The sequence below is a fragment of the Pogoniulus pusillus genome, chromosome 13 (assembly GCF_015220805.1).
Source record: "Pogoniulus pusillus isolate bPogPus1 chromosome 13, bPogPus1.pri, whole genome shotgun sequence".
NCBI classification, from domain to species: Eukaryota; Metazoa; Chordata; class Aves; order Piciformes; family Lybiidae; genus Pogoniulus; species Pogoniulus pusillus.
The window spans coordinates 4,125,101-4,148,949 of NC_087276.1; the positions used below are offsets into that span (position 1 = coordinate 4,125,101).

General features: G+C 49.0%; 1 long non-coding RNA gene across 1 annotated transcript in view; it reads right to left on the minus strand.

The window, feature by feature from the left end:
- Positions 1–2,078: 2,078 nt before the first annotated feature.
- The window catches only part of LOC135180280 (uncharacterized), a 172,537-nt gene continuing 150,766 nt past the window's right edge, over positions 2,079–23,849 (minus strand). Inside the window, exons 5-6 of the long non-coding RNA XR_010304356.1 lie at positions 18,151–18,215; positions 2,079–2,256 (exon numbers count right to left, since the gene is read on the minus strand). This is a non-coding gene — a long non-coding RNA (uncharacterized LOC135180280). The remainder of the gene's footprint in view (positions 2,257–18,150; positions 18,216–23,849) is intronic.

Below are 23,849 nucleotides of genomic sequence, written 5' to 3' on the forward strand. Positions count from 1 at the left end.
TCAGTGTAACTAATCCTCCCACAGACTATATTGTGGCATCGAAGCAGAGAGATGTGGATGAAGTAGTGGTGGGGGAAAAAAAAAGAACCCAAACCAAAAACAACATTAAAATCAAGATTTAGTTCCAAGTTTCAGAAACAGTTGCAACAAAGTAAAGAATTAAGATGTGGGAAATTAGAGAGAGAATGCAGAAACCTGAGTCAACATTTATTTAACACCTTCTGCCTAGTGCTGGAAGTGTGAATGTCTACACAGAGGTAATCACAGGCAGAGCTGTTTGATTTGCAGCAGAGTGATTCCTCTGACTGAAAGATTACTGCTCTGTGGCTTAAATGATTGTTTTTTTCCTGTTTTTCCTAAAAGCAAGGAGAGGAAGGGCTTTGGGTAAAGGAAGATTTGTTGCAAACTGGGAGCTGCTCTTTCAGGAAAGAACAGCAGTGAATAGAATCATAGAATCACTCAGGGTTGGAAGGGACCACAAGGATCAGCCAGTTCCAACCCCCCCTGCCAGGGACACCCTATCCTAGAGCAGGCTGCACACAGGCCCATCCAGCCTGGCTTTAAACATCTCAAGGGTGAGAGATGTTTAAAGGATGGGGCCTCAGCCACCTCCCTGGGCAACCCACTCCAGCCTCTCACCACTCTCATGCTCAAAAACTTCCTCCTCATGCCCAGCCTGACTCTCCCCACCTCCAGCTTTGCTCCATTCCCCCCAGTCATGTCACTCCCTCGCAGCCTAAAAAGTCCCTCCCCAGCTTTTTTGTAGCTCCCTTCAGATGCTGGAAGGCCACAATAAGGTCCCCTGGGAGCCTCCTCTGCTCCAGCCTGCACAGCCCCAACTCTTTCAGTCTGTGCTCACGGGAGAGGTGCTCCAGCCCTCTGATCAACCCAGTGGCCCTCCTCTGGAATAAATCGTTTACAATCAAAATCTTCTCATTTGTCTCAGCCTATAAATACATTTCTCTCTCCAATACCTGAGCAAGTCTGTGTGCTCAGCAGCCCACTGCCATGACTGCACAAATCCACTACCTTCCCTGCACACCAGAACACACAGCTCATGCCCTGTAGGCAGAAACACACTGCATTTTGCTTTTTGACCTCTGGGCTCCAGAAATGATTCCAGAAATGATTTCAGGCTTGTGGAAATATGATCCCTGGTGTGGAGAGAGGGAGGAAGAGGAGGAAGCACCTCTAGGCTCCTCAATTCAAGAGAGATACTGAGGTGTCCAGAGAAGGGCAATGAAGCTGGTGAGGGGCCTGGAACAGAGCCCTGTGAGGAGAGGCTGAGGGAGCTGGGGGTGTGCAGCCTGCAGAAGAGGAGGCTCAGGGCAGACCTCATTGCTGTCTACAGCTACCTGAAGGGAGGCTGTAGCCAGGTGGGGTTGGGCTCTTCTGCCAGGCAAGCAGCAATAGAACAAGGGGACACAGTCTCCAGTTGTGGCAGGGGAGGTCAAGGCTGGATGTGAGGAGGAAGTTGTTGGCAGAGAGAGTGATTGGCATTGGAATGGGCTGCCCAGGGAGGTGGTGGAGGCACCATCCCTGGAGGTGTTGAAGCAATGCCTGGATGGGGCACTTAGTGCCATGGTCTGGTTGACAGGACAGGGCTGGGTGCTAGGTTGGCCTGGATGATCTTGGAGGTCTCTCCCAACCTGCTTGATTCTGTGATTCTATGATATGAGGCAGGTAAATAATAAATTAATATATAGTCATAAATAATTATTTTACATTATTTTACAATTAATAATAATAATATATGAATACAATGATAAATTAATATAATGAATACAGAGGACTGGGGGGAATGGAGCAGAGCTGGAGGTGGGGAGATTCAGACTGTTTATGAGGAGGAAGTTGTTGAGCAGGAGAGTGGTGAGAGGCTGGAATGGGTTGCCCAGGGAGGTGGTTGAGGCCTCATGGCTGGAGGTGTTTGAGGCCAGGCTGGCTGAGGCTGTGTGCAGCCTGCTCTAGGGTAGGGTGTCCCTGGGCATGGCAGTGGGGTTGGAACTGGCTGCTCCTTGTGGTCCCTTCCAACCCTGACTGCTTCTGTGACTCTACATAAATGCATCCTGACTCCCTGCATATTGTTTTGGTTTATTTCTGTGCAGATGCAGACACAATATCTCGAGGTTCCCCCACTTGGTGAAAAATCTTTGTGCTCAGGTTTTGAGTTGCTCAAAGTATTTTTTTTATGGAGCACTCTTGAGCAGATGACCAACTCCTTTTTTTCCCCAGAAATAGAAAGGATAGTAAACAATACTGTAAAATAAAAACCAGAGGTAAAAATTACTACTAAAGTTCCTTTGAGCCTATGTAGTAGTTTCTCTTGGGTGCTAATTTGTGTCAGGCTATGTTACTATTTCTCAGTCCCTGGGGAAGACAGCACTAGCATGAGACATTTAACACATACCTTCACTTATCAGAAAATAAAGACATTACCCATTTGTTGGAATATGTCACAGTGCTTACCCTGCAACAGAGATAAAGACTAACCTTGTTCCAAACATCACAAGAGAGCTCAACAAACTCTTGCTTTGTGCCTTATCTGCCTTTGGTACCTAGACTTGGTCCCTCAGCTTCAAGTCAGCTTCCTAACTTTCCAACCATTACAGCAGAAAAGAGCAGCTCAGGCTTGCAGCAAGAGTTCAGTGGTCATTAGAGTAAGCAGCAGTTCTCCCAGTCAAACCCCTCTGCTTTGATGACTGGTCTATGATCCTTTGAGGAGTGATGTGATACTGGGAAAGGGGATATAAGAGCTTAGATATCTATCAACAGGTATCCTATGTCCACACACTTGTGTACAGGACACCAGCTTGTCTCTGTATCACACTCACAAAGTAGGCAGAATCCAGTGAAAAGGATAAAAGATGAGGGGGGAAATGTATGTCATGTCCACACACTTGTGTACAGGACACCAGTCTGTCTCTATTACAGTCTCACAGTATCACCAAGGTTGGAAGAGACCTCACAGATCATCAAGTCCAACCCTTTACCACAGAGCTCAAGGCCAGACCATGGCACCAAGTGCCACGTCCAGTCCTGCCTTGAACAGCTCCAGGGACGGCGACTCCACCACCTCCCCGGGCAGCCCATTCCAGTGTCCAATGACTCTCTCAGGGAAGAACTTTCTCCTCACCTCCAGCCTAAATTTCCCCTGGCGTAGCTTGAGGCTGTGTCCTCTTGTTCTGGTGCTGGCCACCTGAGAGAAGAGAGCAACCTCCTCCTGGCCACAACCTCCCCTCAGGTAGTTGTAGACAGCAATAAGGTCTGCCCTGAGCCTCCTCTTCTCCAGGCTAACCAATCCCAGCTCCCTCAGCCTCTCCTCGTAGGGCTGTGCTCAAGGCCTCTCCCCAGCCTCGTTGCCCTTCTCTGGACACGCTCAAGCATCTCAATGTCCCTCCTAAACTGGGGGGCCCAGAGCTGAACACAAAGTGAGCAGAATCCAGTGAAGATGATAAAAGATGAGGGGGAAAATGTATCCTATGTCCACACACTTGTGTACAGGACACCAGTCTGCCTCTGTATCATGCTCAAAAGTGGGCAGAATCCAGTGAAGAGGATAAAAGGTAAGGGGAAAAATGTATACTATGTCCACACACTTGTGTACAGGACACCAGTCTGCCTCTGTATCATGCTCAAAAGTGGGCAGAATCCAGTGAAGAGGATAAAAGATGAGGGGGGAAATGTATGTCATGTCCACACACTTGTGTACAGGACACCAGTCTGCCTCTGCATCATGCTCAAAAGTGGGCAGAATCCAGTGAAGATGATAAAAGGGGAAAAATGTATCCTATGTCCACCCACTAGTGTACAGGACACCAGTCTGCCTCTATATCATGCTGGCACAGTAGGCAAAATCCAGTGAGGATGATAAAAGATGAGAGGAAAATGTGTTCCCTGATGTCTCCCGTCCCTTGGCAAATGCTCATTATTGAACTATCAGCAAGGAAGAGAGACCTTGTCCCTGCACCAGCCCAGAGGGCTGACATGGGGCAATGGTGCCCAATGCTCCCAGCTTCCCTTTAAGCAAAGCCTGAGAGATGCTTGCAGCCTCTGAGAGAGCCCCCAGACAGGAGTGCACCTCCCTTCCTCAGAGGCACAGGTCCCCATTCTCGAGCCATGCAGAGGAGACGCCAGCTTTGGGGCTGCCAAGTCCCTGATTTCAGGGTTCATTTTGTTACTGCATATGAATGTCTCTGGTGTGTGCTTGGCACGACATGTTATCCTAGACTGATCATATGTTCACAGATTGCAGCGAGCGTGTGAAAGCCTTTTTTGCTGTAGTTCCTGGGCGAAGCCACGTCTGCTACCTGGTACTCATGCAGAGAAATCTGTAGTCTGGGAACAGATGGTCTGAATGGGCAAGTGAGAGAAGGAGAGAGAGAGAGACACTGTCTGGAAGACTGCAGAGCTTTTTTTGCATGGAGGAGATGAAAGAGGAATGAACAAGCCCACCACAGCATGACAAGCCCATGAAAATACAGAGGAATGTCAGACTTGAAGGTCACTCCTTCAGAATTCACCAACTGTCTCTGAGCCATATGTGTGCACCAACACACCAACAAGAGCTCACCATCCTGTTGCATGGAGCAGGAGGTAGCTGAGGCAGCCAGGAGTGCTGGAACTGCAGCCTTACCATTCAGAAGAGTGACAAACTCTGTAGTCCAAGCACCCAGTTGGAAAAGAAGCACAAAAACCACACAGCGACTGCTGCTCAGCAACTGATATGGAATTTGATAGCAACAGAGCAGAACCAAAAACTCACATCCTGCTCCTCAAGTACTGCCTTTCTTCTGGCATCTGGTGGGACACACATTTTTTTCCAGCATCTTGAGAGATGGATTTGGAGTCCAGGTGCTCCTGGAACTGGAGATACCTGCCACTGGGACAACACCATCTTTCCCAAACGTGAAACTGGTTATTGCTCACAGGCTCACAGGATGTTAGGGGTGGGAAGGGACCCAAGGAGACTGAGTCCAACCCCCTTGCCAGAGCAGGAACACACAATCTAGCTCAGGTCACAGAGGAACACATCCAGACAGGTCTTGAAAGTCTCCAGAGAAGGAGACTCCACAACCTCTCTGGGCAGCCTGTGCCAGTGCTCTGGGACCCTTACAGTAAAGAAGTTCCCCCTTGTGTTGAGGCAGAACCTCCTGTGCTGCAACTTACACCCATTGCTCCTTGTTCTACCCCAGGGAGCAGTGAGCAGAGCCTGTCCCCCTCCTCCTGACCAGCCCTCAGGTATTTATAAACATTGATTCAATCCCTTCTCAGTCTTCTCCAGACTAAGCAGCCCCAGGTCCCTCAGTCTCTCCTCATAAGGCAGCGCTCCAGTCCTCTAATCATCCTCGTAGCCCTCTGCTGGACCCTCTCCAGCAGATCCCTGTCCCACTTAAACTGGGGAGCCCAAAACTGAGCACAGTATTCAAGATGAGGTCTCAGCAGGGCAGAGTAGAGGGGGAGGAGAACCTCCCTGGATCTGCTGGACACACTCTTCTTAATGCACCCCAAGATCCCATTGGCCTTCTTGGCCACAAGGGCACATTGCTGTCCCCTGGACAACTTGTTATCCACCAGCACTCCCAGGTCCCTCTCCATGGGGCTGCTCTCCAGAAGATCATCTCCTAACCTGTTCTGGTGCAGTTTATTACTCCTCCCCAGGTGTAGGACTCTGCACTTAGGCTTGTTACCAAAATGCAGCATTGCATTACTCCAGAACAAAACCAATTGGATCTAACGTGTTATAAATGCTTATCAGCCTTCCTGGCAGTGGGCCTCTCAGTGATTAGCAGCCCCTCTGAAGCTATGGGGTGCTGCCTTGCTCACAGGAGTACCCTCCTTGCTGGCCTGAGAGTCCACATCTCAAGGTGGGTGCTCTGATGGCTCTCTCAGGAACAGGCGCATGCCCAGCTAACACGGACACAGACCACACTGTGCTGGCCAAGGTGCAGCAACCCCAGCTGAGAGTCCTAAGGCTGCAGAGTGCCATCCATCCCACACTAGAGAGTTTAGTGTTCTTCTGCTCTGTCTCCACAGCTACACTTTTGGCCACAGTGGAAACACATCCTGAAAAACAGACAGCCTCCAAATACAAACTTATGACCGCCCCAAAACTTGTGTTCTCAAAGATGTTGTTTGGGATATTTCAGACAGAGTGAAAACAAATCAAGCCCCAAGTGAAAAAAAGCAGCATCCCAGTAACAGCAACAAGAGAACTGAATTGAGGTGCTGAACACTTCCAGCTGCAGCCAGAGGCTCCTGTCATGGCAGGGCCAGGTAGGCAGAAGGGATCATCCCATCAACATGCTGATCCCAGGGACAAAATGCCTCTGTGAGGCAGGTATTTAGGGAAAGCTATGCCTAGGGACAAAACCCCTCCAATCTAGAGAATTACACACCGTGGGGACTCTCAGCATGGGCTCCTCTAAAAGCTTCTCACACAAAACCTGCCCGCAGGTAACAAGGCATTTCCCTGGTGCAAATCACCAGCTGAAGTCAATGGCATTACTCCCACCTAGAATTGATTTGAAAGGATAAGGAAGCCCTAATGGAAGGGAATGATTTCATGGGAGAAGCAAGGGGTCACAACCTCACCAGAGGATCGTCTGAACGAGGTGGAATTTTTAGCCCTTTCAGCCTACAGCTGAGAACTCTACTTGTAACCCATCAGATTACACCAGTTTCAAGAACACTTCAGTGTTCAGCCAGCACAAGATTCTACATTTGGGTGCTCTCCAGTACTTCAAACAATTCCTCACAAGGAATCCACGTTGTCAGATACAGACAAGCAATGCTGTATTTGACTATTTGTTCTTCCAGCAACACATCAGTCAATTTGCAGAGCTCGTTTCCAAATGGGAGCAAATGGGTTTTATGCATCTCGAGAGAACTGACTTCACTGGAACAGCAAAAGGCAAAGTTCCTCTTCCCTCTCCTTTTTCTGTCCCAGTGAATGGCAGCAGAGTAACAAGATCCAGGATTAAACATGTTGTCAGTGGAGTGAAAAAATCCATTCCTTGACAGTAACAAAGTGATCTATCATAGCTTGTGCCTAAGCTGCTGAAGAAGACAACGTCCTGTTGGCCAGTCTCAGTTATTAAAAGCAATTGCCTGGAGCCAAAAGCTGGATAAGACACTCTGGAAAAGAGTAAAGTGTCTTACAGGAGAAATTAAATACAATACCTCCTTGTGTGTGCTAGTTTGAGCCTAGCTAGAATGTTTTGGTGAGAAGAACTAGATCACAGGCTGTGAAAGGAAAACGAGGCTGATGTCTACTTTGCTCATAGGCTTGCTGAGAGGTACAAGAACAAGAACCCAAACACAGATAAGGCACTGCTTCTGCTTGGGAGCTCTGAGCTGCATTTCTTTCTCTAGCCTCTGTGCCGTGTCTCTGATTAATCCACTTTGCTTCCCAACCCCCTGGCTGAATCTTCATTCTTCCTTGGGACTGGGGTAAGGTTGAGAGGGGTGGGAGAAGGTGGAAGGGCAGTTGGGAGCCCCTCCTGGGGACTCAGGTTTCTGGGAGGGCTGTTGTGTTTCTGTGTTACCTTTTACCTTGTCTATTTCTGTCTGTAACTCTCTATACTGTAACTATCTGCTTGTCTATTGTGCCAGCTGTAAATATAAGCTTCATTCAAATTTCCAGAGCTGCCTGAGTCTAGTCTGGATGATTTCCAAAGTTGGAGGGGTAGGGAACACCCAAACCACTACATTGTGCACCATAAAACTTCAACTACAGCTTTGTGTGTTCCCAAAGTCAATCATGGAAACAGTGATCCTGCAACCATGAAAAGGGCAAACAGCAGCTTAAATCCCCAGAAGCAGCATCTCAGCTCCCTCTTTCACTTGCATACTTTTACACCTTTCTGAAGCAGGATAAACTTCTATGACATGAGTATTACCAAGACTCTTAGACCTTTCCTCTTCCTCCTCTTCTCCACAGCTGTAGAAGAGAGGTCTTGCTCTTTGAGGGACAAGTTCTCCAGCCTCTAAATGCCTGGTTGGGTCGCAGGGAAGGTTTTGTTACACACAACCAAGTGGAATTGGATGCAGAGCAAGATGGATCTCTTGTAAGAAATTCTGACCACCACTCATGGCAGCAAGAGTAAAAACTACATTGATTGCCTAACTGTAGAATAGAGCTTCAGAAGCTTCACAGGAGTTTCACCTTTCAGAGAAACGGTGCTGTGCTTACAGCTTGAGGCTGTGCACATACCCCTGCACTGTCCCCTTAGCTCCTCAGGCCCTTAATTGAGGCAGTTGTGTGATGGTCACCTGCAAACAGTGGGCGCCAGCAGAGACCAGCCAGGTGACAGCTCTGTGCAGGGAAATGGCTGATTCAAAAGCACTGCAGTGTTCCTGGGGATTTGCTGTTAATTAGGCAGTGGGAACGCAGACATCTCAGTATTGCACATGGCACACAAATCAAACATGCACCAGCTCTGGTTTTAAAGGGAAAGAATAACAAAGCAGAAGAACCACCTTCAGCCAAAGCTGAGCAGTCCATCTCAGCACCCAGTAAGAGATGAGCTGATGACTGGGATCCAGAAAGTGCACTCAGGGAAAGAGGAAAATGCCCCCAGTTTAACTCCTGGTATGCTGTCATAGTTTGATAGGCACCGGTTACACAGCTTGGGCCCCAGCTATGAAGGCTTGGCAGGAGCATGATGCTGAAGGTGGGGCAAAGAGGTCTTACAGCCTATGGAGGACAGAGGAAGGATTCTATGTCCAGACTGCAGGCACAAACACAAGCACAGGCTAGGACAAGGGCAGGCTGGGAACGGTGTCACTTGAGAAGAGTGTGTACTTGCCGGCAGAGTGGGCGCAGACATGGGGCCAGTGGACAGCTCTGCTGCAGAAGATGAATGTGCTATCAGCCTGAAAGCAGATGGCACATTTATTACTTTTAAGTTAGACATTGGTACAAAAGCAGCAGGCTTCAATTATGAGAATGAAACACTGGGAGTAAAGAAGTAAACCAAGTGTGGCTCAGGTGTATCCTCCATAAGGAAAGAGAAGCTAAAAGCATCTCATGTCCTTATCGTGATGAAGATGAAACATGTCTGGGAATTGCAGGAGATTGAGAAAAGGCTTAGGAAGTCTGCCATAGGAACATGGAATTTCAGTGAGGCTGAGTTGAAAGACCCCAAACCAAAGCAGAGACTGAACTAGCTTATGGCTCTGAAAATTAGAGCAAGAGAAGAACCACAAAATAAATGCTCTGAACAGATCTTTGTTCCTCAAAAAAAAAAACCAAGGACCCAGGGCTTAAGTAAAGAGGTAGTAAAAGATTATCCTGCATTATCCAAAGCGAACAGATCAGAGGCACCAAGCATTTCCCTACATTTGTCATGCTCAGCAGGTCAGCAGGCTTCTGGCCCCTGGAAAACTGCAGAGACAAGGTCTCAGGCAAGGCTGGAAGTTTCACCACTCTCCCACGGGAGCTGTACTGAAGTGGAGAATGAAGAAACACAGTTTCATAACAAAGGGAAAAAGCAAAAGGTTTCTGAGGATCTGTATCTGAGAGTTTAGTTTGAAAGCAGAATAGCTAATGAGATCCACTACCCACAAGCTTGCTGTGCTACCAACCAGCTGTTGTCAGGGCTACTTAGCAAACTGCATCGTTTGCATGTGGAGCTAAAGGGGTGAAAAGGGCTTGTTTTGTGTCACACTTTGCAACAGCCTCTCCCAGTGTGAGCAAAACCTTGAGACACTGGAAGCAGAAGGAACTGGAGGGACTGCTACTCTGTCTGCTCTGGCATCCCTTTCTGCAGTGAAGCTTTCTAATAGTCAGCCCTTGAGTGCTGGGATCAGGCAGTGCATGATGCTGCTGAAATGGCTTTGGTTATGCCAGCTGAGTACCTGACCCTTCAACTCCTGCCACCACTGTGGGACACAAATTACTCCTGTGGAGATCCAGCAGAGCCTGATGTTCTTTGAAAACCTTTGATCTCTTCACACCTACGTTTTCTGATGCACAAGTAACAGGAAGGTGATGCTGCTATGAGCACACAGCAGTGCTGCAAAACAGGCTGTGCACACAGAGGCTGAAGGACAACCACTACTTTCCTCCTACTTTCACAGCCCTTATGCTAAGACCTGAAAGAGTTCCTAGGCTCTTTGTATCTGTTCATAGCTCTCACCTGAGTAACCTCTTAGAAACAGGATGGTTTTATTTGTCAGTGCAAGCTTGGTAGCAACTCTGACAGGTAAAACTGCACATGTCAAAGCAAAATGTAAAGCTCCTCACAGCTATGCCAGCCAGACAAACAGAGCTCTCTGCAAGAACATACACACATGTTGAGCTCAGTGCTTGCTGTTTATAAGGAGTTGCTTGGTGAGCAGTATAATGCCAGCTCTTGGCAAGGTCCTGGTGAGGTTGGAGTCTGCAGAGGTTTCAGTTATTGGTGCTTATGATATGGATGAGTTAAATTACAGACACTGGGATTGCTTTTTGCATGATTCAAGAGGAATGTTTCCAAAGAGCTGACTGTTGTGAAAGCCGACAGCAATGTCTCTTCCAAAAGGTTTGCCATTTCAGAGAGCCACCAGCCTCTAAAGGGCAGCAGTTTCAGCCAGAGAAAAGAACCTGGGTTGGGTATTGAGCAGCTCCCACAGATTCTGAATTTGCTGAGCACCATGCAGGCTGCAGGTCACAGAACAGGTCATACAGAGTGGCTTTTTCTCAGCAACATTATAAGGACCAGAACCTATGTGCACACAGTTGAGGCACATGCATTCCCCCCAAACTTCTCCAAGTCAGGACAAGCCCTGCACAGAGAATGTTTCACCCATTTCAGTGGGACATGGAGGCATCTTTTAAACCAGTTTGTCTGTTTTCTCTGTTCTTGTTTCAGTAACTCATCCTGAGCATGAAGAGCACTGTACTTCTCCATGGTTCTTACTATTACAAAAAGCCATTTCTGGAACACCCAAAGGTTACCTTCCCCTGCAAGGAGACAACTAAGATAGACTCTCTAGTGATGATGGGCGACAGTCTCAAGTTGTGCCTGGGAGGTCTAGGCTGGATGTCAGGAGGAAGTTCTTCACTAGAGTGATTGACTCAGGGCAGATCTCATTGCTGTCTACAACTACCTGAATGGAGGCAGTAGCCAGGTGGGGTTGGTCTCTTCTGCCAGGCAAGCAGCAATAGAAGAAAGGGTCACAGTCTCAAGTTGTGCTGGGGGAGGTCTAGGCTGGATGTTAGGAGGAAGTTGTTGGCAGAGAGAGTGATTGGCATTGGAATGGGCTGCCCAGGGAGGTGGTGGAGGCACTGTCCCTGGAGGTGTTGAAGCAAAGCCTGGCTGAGGCACTTAGTGCCATGGTCTGGTTGATGGGACAGGGCTGGGTGCTAGGTTGGGCTGGCTGAGCTTGGAGGTCTCTTCCAACCTGGCTGAGTCTATGATTTTTGTGCGATTCATACACAAAGCTCAGAAGTAAGAAACATGAGTTCCAGCCCCAGCTGTGCCAGTACCTAAGAACATGCCACTAACAGCCCTGCCTTGGCAAGGGGGACTGTGGATTCCCCAGTACAGGTGCAATAATGCTCTGTATTTACACAGCTCCCGAGAGACTCCTGCAATAATTGCACTGATGACTAACCTCAGAAAGCAGCTGGCACACAAAAGGAGAACAGAGGTTTTGCTACAAGCAGGATTTCACTTGACTCTTCAAGAACAAAGCTTAGCTTTTCTTCAGGGGAATTAAATCTTCCAAAATCAGGTAGTTTTTCTTACCTGCTACACAGTTCACTTCAGTTCTGTTGCAGGAATATTGTGAAACTGCTGCTTCTACAGCCAGCACAGCTTACCACTCACCTTGTGGAAAAGTGTGTCATGGGTATTGCTTCAGTCTCCAAAGTCACTCCCTACAATCTTTTATTATGGAGTAGTGCTTACTTTTCCTGAGCTAAGGTCATGAAGTTTCCTTTTATTGGTTTAGTTTTATCCCCACTCCCTTTCTGGAGTCCCTCAAAAATGCACTACAAAATGCAGCATGGGTGAGCAGATCTGCCTGTCCATGGCTCAGGACACAGAACAATGCCTCTTGGGCACAGATTTAAAAAGATTGTCTCATGCCTGTGCCATCCTACATAGCAGCAGCACATAGCAGCAGGGCTGTTTTCACAGGAGCAGTGTGGCCAGCAGGACAAGGGAGGTTCTTCTGCCCCTGTGCTCAGCACTGCCCAGGCCACACCTTGAGTGCTGTGTCCAGTTCTGGCCTCCTCAGTTCAAGAGAGATGTTGAGATGCTGGAAGGTGTCCAGAGAAGGGCGACAAAGCTGGTGAGGGGCCTGGAACACAAACCCCATGAGGAGAGGCTGAGGGAGCTGGGGGTGTGCAGCCTGCAGAAGAGGAGGCTCAGGGGGGACCTCATTGCTGTCTACAACTACCTGCAGGGAGGCTGTTACAGGTGGGGTTGGGCTCTTTTGCCAGGCAAGCAGCAACAGAACAAGGGGACACAGTCTCAAGTTGTGCCAGGGAAAGTACAGGCTGGATGTTAGGAGGAAGTTGTTGGCAGAGAGAGTGATTGGCATTGGAATGGGCTGCCCAGGGAGGTGGTGGAGGCACCATCCCTGGAGGTGTTGAAGCAAAGCCTGGATGGGGCACTTAGTGCCATGGTCTGGTTGACAGGACAGGGCTGGGTGCTAGGTTGGACTGGATGATCTTGGAGGTCTCTTCCAACGTGGTTGATTTTCTGATTCTGTGACTCTAAGCACTCACATACAAGGCAATGTTTGAAGAGCTGAGAGGCACATTGAAAATACTCCTTAGAACACAATTAAGCACATTAGAACGTGCTTAATTCCCCTGATTTTATTTGTATTCATAAAATTGTCTGGAGGAGTTTTGACCTAAAAAGAAATCCTGACAGGCTTCCAGATAGGCCACGGATACCTGGTTCCTCTCTATCCCCTCTCTGCTCCCATCTAAAGGAACTGGGGCTCCTCTCCTGCTCAGAGTGGTGCTGGGCAGGGCGCTGGGCAACTCGGTCTCTGAGCACACGCAGCCCATGACATCTCATCCGAGTGTGCCAGTGAGCGCAGCGTCCTGAAAGGAGGTGCTTAACCCTAGTGATGTAACCTGCCACAGCTCACTTGGCGTCTTGCAGAGTCTGTGGCTCCCATTCAATGCACTGCAGTCTCCATCCCAAAACTGATTCAGCCCAAAGAAAGAAAGAGTTGTTACAACAACCCAGCCGGTGCCAGAACTGCACAGAAGGCTCCAAGGCGCTCTTTGTTGTGACTATTCTTACTTCTACAGCTCAACGACGCCTGCTGTGGGATTACATGGGGACCCACTCTGATTTCATCCATCTTGCTAGGAGTCAGCCAAGCCAACTGCCAGTGCAGCATCAGCTGAGATAACTGATTACTGCACTAACGGGGTGATAACTTTATACCGAGGTAGCACTTCCCAGCCGCAGCCAAGACTGAAGCCCTGCTGGCTTGGCATTATACAAACACCACACAGGACAAGCCTTGTCCAGGCATGCTTACAAACTAAACAGACAAGACAGTCTGTGTGCAAGAGGGAAAACAAAACCACAAAGGAATTCAATGTCTGGCCAAGGGTTACACCAGCCAGTCAATGGCAAAGCCAAAAACAGGATCCAAGCCTCTTAGTCTGCTAGATGCGGCAATGGGCACTGTGTGGCCCATCGAGAGCCTGATTAGTTGACAAAGTCTGGCAAGACTTGCTTAAATCCCTTCACTGATACATGAGTACTGTGTTCAGTTCTGGGCCCCTCAATTCAAGAGAGATGTTGAGGTGCTGGAAGGTGTCCAGAGAAGGGCAACTAAGCTGGTGAAGGGCCTGGAACACAAACCCTATAAGAAGAGGCTGAGGGAGCTGGGGTTGTTTAGCCTGGAGAAGAGGAGGCTCAGGGGTGATCTTATTACTGTCTACAACTACCTGAAGGGACACTGTAGCCAGGTGGGGGTTGGCCTCTTCTCCCAGACAACCAGCAAGAGAAGAAGGGGACACAGTCCCAAGTTGTGCCGGGGGAAGTATAGGCTGGATGTGAGGAGGAAGTTGTTGTCAGAGAGAGTGATTGGCATTGGAATGGGCTGCCCAGGGAGGTGGTGGAGGCACCGTCCCTGGAGGTGTTCAAGAAAAGACTGGATAAGGCACTTGGTGCCATGGTCTGGTTGAGTGGCTAGGGCTGGGTGCTAGGTTGGCCTGGATGATCTTGGAGGTCTCTTCCAACCTGGTTGATTCTATGATTAAGAGACATCACTTGTTCTCTGTTCTATTTTGCTTGCTGCCTTTCTCCTCAGAAAGGAAATGTAAAGGAAACTGGAAGGAGCTCCTTCAGGGGGACAGGAGATGTGAGCCTGCTATGGGATAACACAGATGAATAAGTAACTTCCTCAACTCAGTTAAAACTAACTCTTTGTAATGCAAGTTTTTATCCCTCTCAACATTCATAATTGTAATTATCACATGCCAAAATTAGGATGGAAGCCATTGCATTTTGTAGTTGTACAGTGAAAGTACACAGCACTGTCACTCACAGCAGCATAAAGAGCAGTAGTGCACTCACACGTGAGGTAAGCATGAGATTGTGTGTAAGTTAATTCAGAGCAAGAACTTGCTTGATTCCCAGGCAGCAAGGCAGGGTAGGGAGGACGGTGAATAGTAAGCATAGATTCATCAGCTTGACATCAGGCTCCTGGTTTAGAGCCTGCTCACATCCATATCACCTGCATTAGAGTTCTGGATGTGGAGCTTTGCAAAGTGCTCACCACTCACCTCACGGCTGCTGTCTGAGATTTGAGGTAAAGCAATACCAGCACTAAGCCCCTCTAGAATCATAGAATCCTAGAATCAGTCAGGGCTGGAAGGGACCACAAGGAGCAGCCAGTTCCAACCCCACTGCCATGCCCAGGGACACCCTACCCTAGAGCAGGCTGCACACAGCCTCAGCCAGCCTGGCCTCAAACACCTCCAGCCATGGGGCCTCAACCACCTCCCTGGGCAACCCAGTCCAGCCTCTCACCACTCTCATGCTCAACAACTTCCTCCTCACCTCCAGCCTGATTCTCCCCACCTCCAGCTTTGCTCCATTCCCCCCAGTCCTGTCACTCCCTCACAGCCTCAAAAGTCCCTCCCCAGCTTTTTTGTAGCCCCCCTTCAGCTACTGGAAGGCCACAAGAAGGTCACCTGGGAGCCTCCTCTGCTCCAGCCTGCACAGCCCCAACTCTTTAAGTCTGTGCTCACAGCAGAGCTGCTGCAGCCCTCTCACCATCCTCCTGGCCCTGCTCTGGACACACTCCAGCATCTCCACATCTCTCTTGTAATAGGGACTCCAGAGCTGGATGCAACATCACCCAGACTGAGATACATGAATGCCACAGAAGCAACAAAGCTCTCTGTATCCACTACTTGAGGACACATCAAACGTTGCAGTATCACTGTCAAGCATAGTGCTTATGATCCTAATAACTATCTGAGAAGTGTTTCTTTTCTTCCTGGGTAATTGACAGCAAAAGCCCATGTGCATCACACAGGAACTGAAACATCACGTCCTCTTCCCCCTACATTTTACTCAGTGTGGCAAAAATACCTTCCACATCCCCTGCCTGCCAGCCCTTTGCAGCAGAGGAGATTGGAATTTCAGCCTCTGGAGTGCAGCCATTTAGGATACACGGCTTTGCAAAGTATTTTCCACGATGAAACTCCTGATGATTTTGAAGGCACCTCACATTAACCTAAAGCAATTTATTAGTGCAAAACCCTCTAAACCACTGACAAATCTGGCCAAAGACAAACACAGTAAATCCGGTGGTTGGATGGTAGCTGTACTGCGGTCAGAGCTGGGTTTTTGAGGAGCTGCTGTGTTTTGGATCAATCAACAGAGCTCCTCGGTGGCCTCTTCTCCCAGGCAACCAGCAATAGAACAAGGGGACACAGTATCAAGTTGTGCCAGGGTAGGTATAGGCTGGATATTAGGAAGAAGTTCTTCACAGAGAGAGTGATTGGCATTGGAATGGGCTGCCCAGGGAGGTGGTGGAGGCACCGTCCCTGGGGGTCTTCAAGCAAAGCCTGGATGAGGCACTTAGTGCCATGGTCTGGTTGACTGGATAGGGCTGGGTGCTAGGTTGGACTGGATGATCTTGGAGGTCTCTTCCAACCTGCTTGATTCTATGATTCTATGATTCTATGATTATGGATGCTTTCAAGAGAAAGAGGTGCCAGCTATGTGCACAGCTTTTATGCAGTACAGGCTGATTTGAAGCATCATTGCCTGTTTATGTGGAATAAGCCTAAAAGCAATGTGAGTGAGTTGCCTGGGAGAAGTCCTAGCAGAAGATGATTTGCAGATTAGGACCTTCTAACCAGAAAGTATAAGTGCTATTGCCACAATTATCTTCACAAACTAAAGCCTCCCTCAAACAATATCACATTCTACTTCCTTTCCCCTGTACTCAGCACTACCCAGGCCACACCTTGAGTGCTGTGTCCAGTTCTGGGCCACTCAATTCAAGAGAGATGCTGAGGTGCTGGAAGGTGTCCAGAGAAGGGCAACGAGGCTGGGGAGGGGCCTGGAACAGAAACCCTATGAGGAGAGGCTGAGGGAGATGAGGTTGTTTAGCCTCGAGAAGAGGAGGCTCAGGGGGGACATCACTGCTGTCTACAACTACCTGAAGGGAGGCTGTAGCCAGGTGGGGTTGGTCTCTTCTCCCAGACAACCAGCAACAGAACAAGGGGACACAGTCTGAAGCTGTGCCAGGGGAGGTCTAGGCTGGATGTTAGGAGGAAGTTCTTCCCAGAGAGAGTGATTGGCATTGGAATGGGCTGCCCAGGGAGGTGGTGGAGACACAGTCCCTGGAGGTGTTGAAGCAAAGCCTGGATGAGGCACTTAGTGCCATGGTCTGGTTGTCTGGCTAGGGCTGTGTGCTAGGTTGGACTGGATGATCTTGGAGGTGTCTTCCAACCTGGCTGATTCTATGATTCAATGATTATTGTAGAGAGGGGTCAAGAGATACAATCAGTCTGGGAAAGGTCAGGCATCTGAGATCTGTGTAGCCAGCACTTTCCTCCTACCCAAAACAAAAGCTTGCACATGCTCAGGTGACAGAAGGAATTGACTGGCTAGGGCTGGGTGCTAGGTTGGACTGGATGAGCTTGGAGGTCTCTTCCAACCTGGATGATTCTATGATTCTATGAATTAGAGCCCCTGTAAATCAGCTGAGCCATGGTAACTTTCTGGGTGAGTTCACAGGCCCACCATGAGTTTAATCCATTTTAACTATTAAAGGACACTGTCCAGTGTGCATTGCCTTGCCTTTGCTGAAACTTCATACCATACAGAAATTAACAGCACAGCAGCCATGATGCATACCTCCTGAAGCTGTGTTATCTAAATGCAGGTTTTAGCTCAGTTTCTGGTCCTGTGTTTTATGTACATGTCACAAATGTACCAGATGATAGAAGCCCATAGATGCAAACTCCCTAGAAGTTTGGTTGAAAACCAAACAGACTCTACTGTAACTTCAGCTCCTACCTGATGTTCAGTGAGTCTTGCATTTCCCACAAGGATGAAAGCAAACCTCTTATTAGTTGGAAGAATGTAAACATTCTGTTTTCTCACAAGCTATCTGTTCCCTCTTGCTGTTTCAGGCAGCACTCCCTTTCCATGCTAATACATCCTCTGATGGACTTTGGAGAGGATCACAGGCTCACAGGATGTTAGGGGTTGGAAGGGACCTAAGGAGATCATCAAGTCCAACCCCCCTGCCACAGCAGGACAATGCTATCTAACACAGATCACAGAGGAACACATCCAGACAGGCCTTGAAAGTCTCCACAGAAGGAGACTCCACAACCTCTTTGGGGAGCCTGTGCCAGTGCTCTGGGACCCTTACAGGAAAGAAGTTCCCCTTTGTGTTGAGGCAGAACCTCTTTTGCTGCAACCTACACCCATTGCTCCTTGTCCTATCCCAGGCAGCAGTGAGCAGAGCCTGTCCCTCCACTCCTGGTAGCCCTCAGATACTTATAAACATTTATCAAATCCCCTCTCAGTCTTCTCTTCTCCAGACTAAGCAGCCCCAGGTCCCTCAGCCTCTCCTCATCAGCCATGCCCTCCAGTGCCCTCATCATCCTCGTAGTCCTAGATCACTTATTAGTCCCCTATTAGGGGCTTCACTCACCAAGAAACATCCTTTTGTCCTCCAGAGACAACAATGTTCTGATTTACTTGTTAAGACCTTTGCATCTGTAACAGAAAGAGGTCATTTTTAGTGCAGAACTTCGGACTGCAGTTAGGCCAGTATAGGATGTACCTCCAGGGAAGATGTGAATCACCCAGCCTGGTGCTTCCTGACCACACACATGGTCTCATGCCATTGGAGCCCTGAGGGAAAGCAGGAGCTGAAAACTGAGCCTGAGGATTGGTGTTGCTAGCAATTCTCAACACAGCAAGGTAGGAGGTTCAGAGGGTTTGTTGTATTAATAGAGATGATGGCCACACACACTGGAAATTTCACAGTGTTTTCCATATCCTCCATAAGTCACAAGCTATGGAATAGCTTTCTTCCCTTCTGGCAAGCCTGCTCACACAGCCCTCTGCCAATCCAGCCAAGGCTGCATTGGTTTCTTCTACAGCAGATGGATTCTTCAGGGACTTCCCACTGAGGGGAAGAAGGGTGCAGACATCATTAGAGTGTGCTGCAAAAGCTTCACCCTTTCACTGTCTGTTCTTCACCCTTCATGTCTATCAGAGCCTAGAATCACAGAAGCATAGAATCAGTCAGGGCTGGAAGGGACCACAAGGAGCAGCCAGTTCCAACCCCCCTGCCATGCCCAGGGACACCCTACCCTAGAGCAGGCTGCACACAGCCTCAGCCAGCCTGGCCTCAAACACCTCCAGCCATGGGGCCTCAACCACCTCCCTGGGCAACCCACTCCAGCCTCTCACCACTCATGCTCAACAACTTCCTCCTCATGGCCAGCCTGACTCTCCCCACCTCCAGCTTTGCTCCATTCCCCCCAGTCCTGTCACTCCCTGACAGCCTCAAAAGTCCCTCCCCAGCTTTTTTGTAGCCCCCTTCAGATGCTGGAAGGCCACAAGAAGGTCACCTGGGAGCCTCCTCTGCTCCAGCCTGCACAGCCCCAACTCTTTCAGTCTGTGCTCACAGCAGAGCTGCTGCAGCCCTCTCAGCATCCTCGTGACCCTTCTCTGGACACACTCCAGCATCTCCACATCCCTCTTGTCCCAGGGGCTCCAGAACTGGATGCAGTACTCCAGGTGGGGTCCCAGCAGAGCAAAGCAGAGGGGGAGAATCCCCTCCCTGGCCCTGCTGGCCACACTTCTGCTGCTGCAGCCCAGGCTCTGCTTGGCTTTCTGGGCTGCAAGTGCACACTGCTGGCTCCTGTTGAGCTTCTCATCCAGCAGCACCCCCAAGTCCCTCTCATCAGGGCTGCTCTCCAGCCACTCACTGCTCAGCTTTTATTTGTGCTTGGCGTTGCCTCAATCCAGATGCAGGACCTTGCACTTGGTGTTGTTGAACCTCAAGAGGTTGGCTTGTGCCCACCTCTCCAACCTGTCCAGGTGCCTCTGGATGGATCGCTGCCCTCCAGCCTGGCTGCTGCACCACACAGCTTGGTGTCATCAGCAAACTTGCTGATTCTCCATGCTACAGGAGTATTGTGTGAAAGATCACTGACATCAATAACATATTGGCATAAATGAGAGTCCAAATTAAACCTGGGCTTACAAGAACCCATTCTTGCACACTAGGCATAACATCAACAGCTGATTGGGCTTGGAGAGACTATAGCCCTGCTGTGGGCCAGAGTCCACACACAGTCACAGAGAGGAGGTATGACTCAATTTTCTTCTCTAATAGTTGCCAGGGGACAAGGTAATCCCTCATGCCAATGTCAGTTACCAACAACACCATGAAAATTCCACCCATTGAATCAATATATTAAATCCTGAGATGTGAAGTGGAATAGCTTTAAGCACCACCTGTGGCCAAAACCTCAAAAATCAACCCTTGATTTGGAAGGAAGATAAAATGAAGCTCTGTACATTCACGTGGGTTTTATATGCATTTAACCTAACCCCCTGTAATGGAGCTAACCCAATGCTGAGCCAGATTCTGCAGTCCTTCAGCTCAACAAATTCTTTATGAAACCAAAAGGACCTGCTGTTCAATACCCATCCACATTGCCCTGGTGTTTGAGGGTGAGAAAGAAGAAGGTTTCCTCAGAACAGATGACAAATACAGCAAAGTGTCAATAAAGCACCAGAGGGAAATCAGGTCTTTGGGTAGGTGCTCAAAAATACTACAAGTCACCCTCTTAGAATCATAGAATCATAGCATTAATCAGGTTGGAAGAGACCTCCAAGCTCATCCAGTCCAACCTAGCACCCAGCCCTAGACAATCAACCAGACCATAGCACTAAGTGCCTCAGCCAGGCTTTGCTTCAACACCCCCAGGCACAGTGACTCCACCACCTCCCTGGGCAGCCCATTCCAATGCCAATCACTCTCTCTGAAGAACTTCCTCCTAACATCCAGCTTATACTTTCCCCGGCACAACTTGAGACTGTGTCCCCTTCTTCTGTTGCTGGGTGCCTGGCAGAAGCTACAATGTCCCTTCAGGTAGTTGTAGACAGCAATGAGCTCTGCCCTGAGCCTCCTCCTCTGCAGGCTGCACACCCCCAGCTCCCTCAGCCTCTCCTCACAGGGCTCTGCTCCAGGCCCCTCACCAGCTTCCTTGCCCTTCTCTGGACACCTTCCAGCACCTCAACATCTCTCTTGAACTGAGGAGCCCAGAACTGGACACAGCACTCAAGGTGTGGCCTGAGCAGTGCTGAGCACAGGGGCAGAAGAACCTCCCTTGTCCTGCTGGCCACACTGCTCCTGAGCCAGCCCAGGATGCCATTGGCTCTGCTGCCCACCTGGGCACTGCTGCCTCATCTTCAGCTACTCTCTGTCAGTACCCCCAGGTCCCTTTCCTCCTGGCTGCTCTCAGCCTCTCTCTCCCCAGCCTGTAGTGCTGCTTGGGGCTGTTGTGGCCAAAGTGCAGAACCCTGCACTTGGCCTTGTTCAATCTCATCCCATTGGCCTCTGCCCACCCATCCAGCCTGGCCAGGTCCCTCTGCAGGACTCTTCTACTCTCCAACAGCTCCACACCTGCTCCTAGATTGGTGTCCTCTGCAAACTTACTGATGCTGGACTCAATGCCCTCGTCCAGATCATCAATTAAGATATTGAACAGGACTGTGCCCAGCACTGATTCCTGGGGAACACCACTAGTGCCAGCTGCCAACTGGATGTGGCACCATTCACCACCACTCTCTGGGCTCTGCCCTCCACCCAGTTCCTGACCCAGCACAGAGTGAATCTGTCCAAACCATGAGCTGCCAGCTGTGTCAGGAGCTTGTTGTGGCAGACAGTGTCAAAGGCTTTGCTGCAATGCAGGCAGACTCCATCCACAGCCTGCCCCACATTCACCAGGCAGGAACCTGATCATAAAAGGAGATCAGGTTGGTGAGACAGGACCTGCCCTTCCTAAACCCCTGCTGCCTGGGCCTGATCCCTTGGCCATCCTGTAGGTGCTGTGTGATGGCACTCAAGATGACCTGTTCCATCACCTTGCCTGGCACTGAGGTCAGGCTGACAGCTCTGTAGTTTTCTGGCTCCTCCTTATGACCCTTGCTAGGTTTGCTTTTCCTTTGGTATCTGCAGACCATTATACACAGGGGAGAAAATAATTACTCCCCTCCACATATCAGGCTTGTCCTGATAAGACAAATATTTTGTGTGATTACTACTGCAGGACTCAACCAACAGCTATAATTAGTGGCTGTGGAAAAAAAAACCCTCCACAGCTGTCAGCACATCTATCTTTATCTTCCAAAGGGGTTTATGATATGACATGGAAAAATACAGACAGGTAGGAATTCTGACCAAGATATTTCAACTCAAAAAGGAAAGGAAAAAACACAGACTGTATTTGCAAGGCTCAGCAAACAAAAAACCTTCTGACCAACCCTGTACTATGTTGTTCTTAGAGACAACTTGAGTATTTGTTAAATCAGATTCAATCACACCCTCAGAGATGGAAATAATTTGAACTTGCATTCAAACATCATAAAGCCTCTAATGGAAACATTACACCAAAAAAAGTAATGCCAGTCAAAGCTCTGGGAAGTAACCCCAGAACCAACTTAGAGATTTGGGGGAATAATTGTCTATGATCATGCCCTCTGGGTATCTGTTATGTTACAAGTGAAACAGACTTTAAGGAGATGCATGTCTCACATGTCAATGTGTGACCAGCAGGAGCAGGGAGGTGCTCATGCCCCTGTACTCAGCACTGGTGAGACCACACCTCCAGTACTGTGTCCAGTTTCAGTCACCACAGTACAGGAGGGACATTGAGGTGCTGGAGCAGTGCAGAGAAGGGTGATGAGGTTGGGGAGAGGTCTGCAGAACATCAGCTATGAGGAGCAGCTGAGGGAGCTGGGGGTGTTTAGTCTGGAGAAGAGGAGGCTGAGAGGGGATCTTATTGCCCTCTGCAGCTACCTGAAAGGAGGTTGTGGTGAGGCTGGAGCTGGTCTCTGCTCCCCAGTTACTAATGACAGGACAAGAGGAAATGGCCTCAAGTTGCATGAGGGGAGGTTTAGGTTGGCTGTTGGGAGGAAGCTCTTTCCTGAGTGGGTGGTCAGGCACTGGAACAGGCTGCCCAGGGAGGTGGTGGAGTTGCCATCCCTCGAGGTGTTTAAAAGGAAAGTGGATGTGGTGCTTGAGGCTATGGTCTGGTGATGAAGGCTGCTGGGATAAAGGTTGGGCTGGATGCTCCTGGTGGTCCTTTGCAACCACAGCAATTCCTAGTGATGAGATGTTGTGCTGAGGGATTTGGTTTGGTCAAAGCATTTAAATGACAATTTCTTCTTTGCAACAAATCCCCTTTTCCAAGCAACACTGCCATAATTTGTTTTGATCAAAAGCAGTACATCAGAATATCAAAATATCCAGTAGAAAATGTTCATTCTGTTAACCAAATAAATAACAGAAAGGTTAAATCAACTACTACCCTGGAATTTAACTGAAGCTACAGCTTCCTGACTTGTTAACACATTCATAAACCCATGCATGAGTCAGAGAAAGGTTTTCAGTATGTCCACATGGCTTTTCCACCCTGTGCTGACCATCATCAGTAACTACAAGTAGACAACCACATCAGCTGTTGTAGGGCATAAAAAGGCCAGGCTGCACTGCCACTGTGTAAAGGGTTAACCTTCCTGGGGGGGAGTGGTCTTGACCCTGACCCCAGGTCCTCCTGATCCCTCCCACTCCCACTTCCTCTCTAGGTCCCTATGAAAACAGAGGAACTTTCTGTTTCTCTCACTCTGCCTCCCAGCATCACCATCCTGTCTCCTACTACTCTTTGTTTTACCATGTGGCCATAACCCACGAGGCAGACAAACCCATTGCCATCAAATCTGGTTGTATTTATATGTTTTGTATCTTGTTTTCCCTTCCCTACACCTTTTGTAACTTCCCTATCTCAAATATCTTTTATTTATTGCCAAAGTTGTGCTGGGGGCACTATAGGCTGGATGCTAGGAGGAAGTTGTTGGCAGAGAGAGTGATTGGCATTGGAATGGGCTGCCCAGGGAGGTGGTGGAGGCACCATCCCTGGAGGTGTTGGAGAAAAGACTGGCTGGGGCACTTAGTACTATGGTCTGGTTGACTGGCTAGGGCTGGGTGCTAGGTTGGACTGGATGAGCTTGGAGGTCTCTTCTAACCTGGTTGATCCTATGATGCTTCTTTTAGCTTCCAAATCAAAGTGAGACTATTTATTTGCATGTGGTTTACCTCTTCCTCTCTAC